Consider the following 8761-nt stretch of genomic DNA (forward strand, 5'->3'; position numbering starts at 1 on the left):
TATCCTCACAGTGACCTTGGCTGGTAGGTATGAGTCAGCTTTATACTGGCCTTTCCTCTTTCTCCTTTCAGTCAGCCTGCTCTCTCACTCCTGCTTGCAATCACCTCCCAAAGAAACTGACTGCCCTCGAGTCCTTGTCTCAGGCTCTGATTTGGGGGAGATCCAACCAAGATCCTTGGGTTCCTGGTAGACTGGAAATGAAGACCATCTTGTGGGCTGATTAGTAAGGGAGAAGGTTATCGTTGTGAGGTCTGTAAGAAAATGGGCTAAACCAGAGAGAGACCGTGAAGCAGAGTAAACAATTCCAAGCCAGAAATTCTATTACGAAAATTTCCCTTAAGTAGAGCTTTCTTTGCGAAAATCTATGCAAAGTGTTCATTCAACATGCCTGGGAGACAATACATCAAAACATTAACTGTTTTTCTCTTCTGAGTAAATTGTCAATAGAAGTTCCCCTCACTTCTTTTTATCTCAGTCTTCACTGCGCCCTGGGGAATCTCAATTCCAGTCATTGGAGATAATGACCTTTTTTTCCTTCTCCTTACACCAGGTAGAAGACACAACCATCATTCTCTACCTGGAAGGTAGCACAGCATGTTAGTTCAAATAAGTTGTGGGCAGTAGAGGCAGGTCAAGTTCTAGTCAGCTGGGTGACTAACAGGTTTCGCTGCAGAAACAATCTTCCGAAGTTGGTGGCTTAAAACTGTAAGGTGAAGGTCTCGCTCATGCACCATGCTCACGTTGGGTGGATAGGAGTGGGTGGGGGACTCTGCTCCCGTGGCTCCCACTGCAGGACCAAGGCTGGGGAGCGGCCACTTTCCAGAATGTTAATGGTCACTGCGGCAGAGTGAGAAGGAGGCAAAGCTCACAGCGGTTTTCTTACCTTCCATCTGAAATCGACACACGTCTCTGGCTCAAATTTCGTTGGCCATTTGGGTGGTCATGCCTGAGTTCCACGGAAGGCGAAAGTACTATCCAACTCCTCGTTGAGAAAAAAGAGAGAGAGAGAAAAGCAGAATACTTGTGAGAAATGTCTGTCACATTTGGACAATCATTTAACTTAAGTTTCAGTGTCCTTGTGGTGGACCTTGGGGATACTCTATCTCCAAGGTCGTTGTGAGGGTTAAATGAGAAATTAGCACGTAGCCATTACTCAATAAATGTGGCTTATTTGACCATGATCCTTTGTATACCTGAAATATAGTATTAAGTTTTACTGCAAATAATAGCAAGTTCTTTAACCCTTTTCCATAAATTGCATTTTCTAGTCTTTAAAAATGATTCCTGTGCCCTTTCTCTGAATTTCTCCAAGTTCTGTCTGTTCTAAGATGTGGATTCTAACACAGCGCTCCCAGCATAGAAAGGACTTCACTACTACTAAGAAATGAGAAAGTACTTTTTTTTTCTTTGTGGAAGGGGAGCTATTCAAATATAAAATGATGATCACTGTATTTATTATTTATAGCAAGTATTGTTCTAGAACAGAGATGAAACTCTGCATAAGTTCATTAGAACAGTATGGGTCTCATCAGAAAGAACATATTATTATGATGTTCAAAAAACTCAGGCTGGGAATGAAGTTACTATAAAAGGATGGGCTAAAAAAAAAAAAAAAAAAAGTATGGGCTTCTTTGGCCAGTATGTGATTACCGTTTCAGTGGAACCATTATCTTGTTAACAGACACATGGTAAAACCTGCAGGGTCTTCCTCTGACTTCATGAGAGTGAGTAGCCTCTGACTTTCCCTAGGGAAGGCAGGGTCCTGAGGCACAGGCTGTACTCACGCCCCGCCCCCGATCCCTCATCATTCTAGCTTTTGGTTGGGAAAGCTGGCATTTTGAGTATCTAGTCATGAGACTTTCTCGTTTTCCCACCCCTCCCACCTCCCCCACCTTTTTTTTTTCACATCATGGCCATCGACTCCTGCTTTTATAAGGTATTTTTTACTCTGGAAGAATTTGGGCCAGGGACTCTTTCTGTTCAGCAAATGGCTTGGCTCACGTGGACTCTGGGTTTGTTTACGTTTTTAGGACCTGCTGTTACGAAACCCTAGTTTATGTTATGTAGCTGGGTGGCTTTAACCAGAATGAATTCATTTGCTCAAGTTATTTTTAAAATGTGCTTTTTCCTTAGCATATTAGAGAAGCTCTAGTCTCTTGTTTGTGTGGGTCTAGGTCAGAAAAAAAATTCCGAGTCTATTGATGGAAGCCAGAGAAAATGTCTAGCCAAAGTGGCTCAAGGGAGGCTCTCAGCTTTGAACAGAAAAGCCTCTCCTCCCTGAATGCTGAGTTGAAACACGGAGTGGCTGGTCCCGGGGCTGAAACCCTTGATGCTTCCAGAACCGAGAAGGTCCTGCAAATGAGTCTCAAACTGCTCCTACAGGTGTGTGGGAGGGGGCTTTCAGGTGGATATCCACGTGGCAAGAGACAGCCGCTGCAGACAGGTGGAGCCCCCACCGTCCAGCAGCAGGGAGACTGCTTGAGGCGCTGGGGCTGTAGAGACACAAGCCCTCTACCTCCTCGGGCCACATGGGCTTATTCATCAGACTACCTTGGAAACATCTTTTGTGCGTGCATGGTTTTTCTTTCCTTTTTTTAAAAAATATTTATTCAAGTATAGTTGATTTACAATGTTGTGTTAATTTCTGCTGTACAGCAAGGCGATTCAGTTATATATAAATATGTACATGTTTTTTCGTATTTTTTCATTATGGTTTATCACAGGATATGGAATACAGTTCCCCGTGCTATACAGTAGGACCTCGTTGTTTATCCATCCTGTATATAAGAGTTTGCATCTGCTAACCCCAAACTCCCAATCCATCCCTTCCCCTTGGCAACCACAAGTCTGTTCTCTGTATCTGTTTCTCTTTCACAGATCAGTTCATTTGTGTCATATTTTAGATTCCACATATAAGTGATATCATATGGTATTTGTCTCTTTCTAACTTACTTAATATGATAATCTCTAGGTCCGTCCATGTTGCTGCAAATGGTATTTTCATTCTTACTTATGGCTGAGTAATATTCATATATTTGTGTGTGTACATATATATACCTCATCTTCTTTATCCATTCATCTTTCGATGGATGGTTAAGTTGTTTCCATGTCTTGGGGCTATTGTGAATAGTGCTGCCATGAACATACGGGTGCATGTATCTTTTTGAGTTATAGTATTGCCCAGATATATGGCCAGGAGACGAATTGCTGGATCATGTGGCAACTCTACTTTTAGTTTTTTGAGGAACCTCCATACTGTTTTCCATAGTGGCTGCACCAATTTACATTCCCACCAACAGTGTAGGAGAGTTCCATTTTCCTCCACACTCTTTCCGGAATTTGTTATTTGTAGACTTTTTAAAGATGGCCATTCTGGGGACTTCCCTGGTGGTCTAGTGGGTAAGACTCTGTGCTCCCAGTGCAGGGGGCCCAGGTTCATTCCCTGGTTGGGGAACTAGATCCCACATGCATGCCACAACTAAGTCTGCATGCTGCAACTAAGACCCGGCAGAGCCTAAATAATAAATTAAAGAAAGAAAAGAAAAGAAAAAGATGGCCATTCTGAACGGTGTAAGGTAGTACACACATTGTAGCTTTGATTCCTTGCAAACATTTTATTTCACAACTGGTTTTTACATATAATTCTTTAGGACATAGATTCCTACCTTTGAGGGGAATCAGAAACCCCTCTGAGAATCTGATGAAAGCTATGACCCCACCACCCAGAAAAATATACATATGTACAAACTTTTGCTTAAAATGTCAGTGGTACCATTGGGATAACACCCAAGAACTGCCAAGAGGGGTCCATAAATCCTATTGCTTCAGAATTTGGAGAAACTTCAAAACTGAGATTAACGGTATGTGGATACCATTCATTCTTTCAGAACCTGCTGAGTTCCTGTTTCATGGCTGGTACTATGCTGGAAGCTGGGGACACAAGGATATATAAGACAAGGACCCAACCTCGTGTGTGAAGCTCACAGTCTAATGGAGACAAACAAACCCATGATAATGGTGATAATAATGAGTTAAGTGTTATGCTAGGCCTATAGGCATAGAGACCTACAAGAGCCCTGAACGGAGGGTAACTAATTCAACATATACTTAATAAACGTATTAAGTGCCAGACAATTAGGTGTAACCTAGTGCACAGACATGGTCCTAGCCTCAAGGAGCTTAAAGTCTGGAGGCTCTAAATCCAAACTTGAGGGAAGGGACTGGAAGAACAGGACACCAGACACAGGTAAATCCTGATGGACAAGTAAGTCCATCCAGGTGAAGGGCAGCGAGAGCAGTGATGAGAGTAAGGTGGGTGGGGAAGTACAAACCTCATCAGGGCCCCTGAGTGAGGGGATGCGCGGCGAGAGAGAAGGGTGGAGAGGTTTCCTGTGGTCAGATCCCAAAGGCCCTTGTGCTTCACCCAAGGATGGCAGGCCTTCTATTGTGTCAAAGCTTGTCACGGAGGATTTTTTTTTTTTTTTTCCGGCACGCGGGCCTCTCACTGCTGTGGCCTCTCCCGTTGCGCAGCACAGGCTCCGGACGCGCAGGCTCAGCAGCCATGGCTCACGGGCCCAGCCGCTCCGCGGCGCGTGGGATGTTCCCGGACCGGGGCACGAACCCGTGTCCCCTGCATCGGCAGGCGGACTCCCAACCACTGCGCCACCAGGGAAGCCCACGGAGTGTTTTTTTAAAGCAAGCGAGTGAGGCCAAAGAGGAGATGATATTAGAAAGATCACTCTGCCTTCTGTGGAGAAAACGGATTGGGGTGGGGGAAGGGCATGGAAAGGAGGGCGGTTAATGGGTGAAAAGATCAGAAGTGGGGGCTGTTGATTTAACGTGGATCAGAAATAACGCCAGTGGAACTAAAGCGGAGAGATTTGAAACACAGGGTGAAGCGTCCAGATAGTACCTTTCATGGCCTAGAATGACCTTCTCCGTGGGCGACACTCTACTCTGTGCGATCAGGCAGTGATGGGTTCACAGTAATAAAATAATCTGGCTACTAAGGTGGTATCACCTAGAATCACAGCTGTAGCATTGTTGTGGTTTAAGAATCAGATATGGGAACTTTATATTCAGTTGCTTAATGATGCTGATAATGACACGGATACCACTGACAACAGCTGCAACTAGATTTTATTGTTCACTTGCTCTGTGCCCGTTACCCTTTCAGGCGTTCTGCATGTATCAACCCACTTATTTTTTCAAACAATCCTGTGATGTAGGTTCTTTTATTCCTGTGGAATAGAGGAGGATATTGAGGTAGCACGGAGACGTTCAATACCTTGCGCAAGGTCACACAGCCAAGAAGTGGAAAAACAGGGATTTGAGCCTTGAGGTCTGGTTCCAGGACTCACGCTCCTATCAGCTCTACTCTCTGCCTATAATGATAGCTATAGTGTCTTTTCCCATAAAAATCAGTATGAGCATTAAAAAGGAGTTTTTCAATTTGCTCTGAACACTGTAATCACAAAAAAAGGTTTCCATGCCACTCATGTCCTCTAGAAATGTAGTAGAAGAGGTACATGAAGCAAAATGCTGGGTGTGAACGTTTTTTGCAGATTCAGGTTCCAAAGAACAGAAAAGGAGAAAAAACAAACAATGGTGTTTTTAAACAATGAATGCTGTTTTCCTTTAGCCACAAGAGAGTTTTAAAACTTGACAAATCCATTCAGCTTTCAAAGCATTCCACATTCCCCACCCACAAGCAAATGCCAGAAGGTGCCAGTTTGAGCCAACTCTGAGCTCAGGAATGATTTTCTAAATACTGGATCAGATTTCTTGAATGTCCACGTTCCACAAATGGATACTTACCACTGTCCTAATGGGTCTGATGAAAACTGCTTAGCAATTTATCAAGCTATTCATTTAAAAAGAACATTTCAGCAAGAGATGAGATAGTGAGACACAAATGCAGAAACAGAAAATGACAAGGTCTTACTACTTTGAAGGGACTGAAAATCACCGCCTTAAGATCTTTGAAATTTTAGAGCTGGGTCGTGCATAGGCTGAGTTTTAATGGACTCTCTGGGGGAAAAAAAGCTTCTGATTACAAAAAGAAAGTAATTTCCCTATTTTGCAAGAACTAATTGTTTTTGGAGAGGACAAAGAAAATAATATTTAATAAACTCAATATATTCATTGAAGTAACTTTTTTAGAAGCACGCCCTGTGCCCAATACCATGCTAGACACTGAGATACAAAAATGAAGACATGTATCTTGTTGTCTAGCCTAGTGGTGGAGAAAGAGAAGCAAAGAAATGGTATAACAGACGCAACAAAAGAATGTACTAAGAAGTTAGAAGTAAGACAGTGAAAAGTGAGGTTAGAGGGATGAACAGAAACTGTGTTGCAAAGATTTGGGACTTAGATTTGTGAGTGATGTACAGCCACTAAACAGAAGTGATCATCAGATTTAATCTTAGAAGGATCATGCTGTTATCAATATGAAGAATGGGTTGCAGAGGGGAGACATCAAAGGCAGGATGAGTTCCAGTCTTCATAAAAATCACTCCACTACATTCTGATACATCCCTTTCTGTTCTCCAATCCATTTCCTCTTATCCCCCAGACACATGATTTAGAAATTATCTAATCTTTTAAAACTACTATTTAGTTTCCAACTATTTGAGGTTTTCCCAGATATCTGTTATTGATTTCTAATTTATTTCCACTGTGGTCAAGAGAACATACTTTGCAAGACTTGAATCCTTTTATGTTATGGAGACTTGTTTCATGGCTCAGAATGTGGTCTATCTTGGTACACATTCCATGTGTTCTTTTTTTTTTTTTTTTTAAATTAATTTTATTTATTTATTTTTGCTGTGTTGGGTCTTTGTTTCTGTGCGAGGGCTTCCTCCAGTTGTGGCAAGTGGGGGCCACTCTTCATCGCGATGTGCGGGCCTCTCACTATCGTGGCCTCTCTTGTTGCGGAGCACAGGTTCCAGACACGCAGGCTCAGTAGTTGTGGCTCACGGGCCTAGTTGCTCCGCGGCATGTAGGATCTTCCCAGACCAGGGCTCGAACCCGTGTCCCCTGCATTAGCAGGCAGACTCTCAACCACTGCGCCACCAGGGAAGCCCCTCCATGTGTTCTTGAAAAGAATGTGTAATCTACAGTTGTTGGGTATGGCTATGTTCTATAAATGTCATTTTCATCAAGTTGGTTGATAGTCTTGTTCAAGTCTTCTATATCCTTACTAAGATTTTTTTTTCCTGTTAAGTCTTTCATTAAAATTGAGCCTATGCATAATGTAGCTCTAAAATCTGTCTTCTTATTCTATCAAACATTGAAAGAGGTTTTCAAATCTCCAACTATAATTGTAGATTTGTCAATTTCTCCTTATAGTTTTATCAGTTTTTACTTCAAGTATTTTGAAGCTGTTATTAGGATTTTTGTGTCCTCGTGCTGAATTGACTCCTTTAGCATTGTGAAATAATCTTTATCCCTGATAAAGGGATTGCTCTGAAATCTACTTTGCCTGATTTTATTAATTTTTTTTTATTGGGGTATAGTCTTACAATGTTGTTAGTTTCTACTGTACAGCGAAGTGGAGTTCCCTGTGCTATACAGCAGGTTCAGATTAGTTATCTATTTTATACATATTAGTGTATATATGTCAATCCCAATCTCCCAGTTCATCTCCCCCCACCCCTGCTGCTTTGCCCACTTGGTGTCCATACATTTGCTCTCTACATCTGTGTCTCTATTTCTGCCCTGCAAACCGGTTCATCTTTACCAGTTTGCCTGCTATTAATATAGCCACTCCTGCTTTCTTTTGATTGGTGTTAATATGGTATATCTTTCTCTACCCTTTTACTTTTAATCTGTCCTTTATTTTCTACATGTGGTTTTTGTTGGTAGCATATAGTTGGGACTTGTTTTTTTTATCCAATCTGACAAGTTCTGCCTTTTAATTGAGGTATTTAGAATATTTATCTTTAAATCTCTTGAAAAGATAATTGGCTGTTTAAGCAAAAATAGTAAGCGTGCAGCTTATAGCATATGTAGATGTAGAATGTGAGGCCCCAACAGCACAAAGGCAAGAAGAGAGAAATAGAAGTTTTTCATTGTAAGGTTCTTAAACTGTACGTCATGTGGTATATCACTTGAATGTAGACGGGTATGTTAAAGATGTATATACTATAACCCTAAAGCAATCACTGAAATAAAAGAGTTACAACTAATAAGCCAACAAAAGTGATAAAAGGGAATCATGAAAAAAATACTCAATCTAAAAGAAAGTAGAAAAAGAAGAAAAAAATAACAAAGAACAAATGGTACAAATAGAAAACAAATAGCAAGATGATAGATTGAATCTAACCATATCAATAATTACATTAAATGTAAATGTTCTAAACACCCTGATTAAATGGTAATGATTGTCAGATTAGGTAAAAGAGCATATGAAACACTCATCAGGTACTGAGCTAAGTACCTTACATAGTCTCACTAAGTCCTCTTTTTTTCTTTTAATTTATTTAAATTTATTTTTGGCTGTGTTGGGTCTTTGTTGCTGCACGTGGGCTTTCTCAAGTTGTGGCGAGTGGGGGCTACTCTTCGTTGCGGTGCACAGGATTCTCATTGTGATGGCTTCTCTTGTTGCGGAGCATGGGCTCTAGGCACATGGGCTTCAGCAGTTGTGGCATAAGGGCTCAGTAGTTGTGGCTCACGGGCTCTAAAGCACAAGCTTGGTAGTTGTGGCGCATGGGCTTAGTTTCTCCGCGGCACGTGGGATCCTCCCAGACTACGGCTCAAA

Source organism: Globicephala melas, chromosome 6 (assembly GCF_963455315.2).
Source record: "Globicephala melas chromosome 6, mGloMel1.2, whole genome shotgun sequence".
In the NCBI taxonomy this organism is placed as follows: domain Eukaryota; kingdom Metazoa; phylum Chordata; class Mammalia; order Artiodactyla; family Delphinidae; genus Globicephala; species Globicephala melas.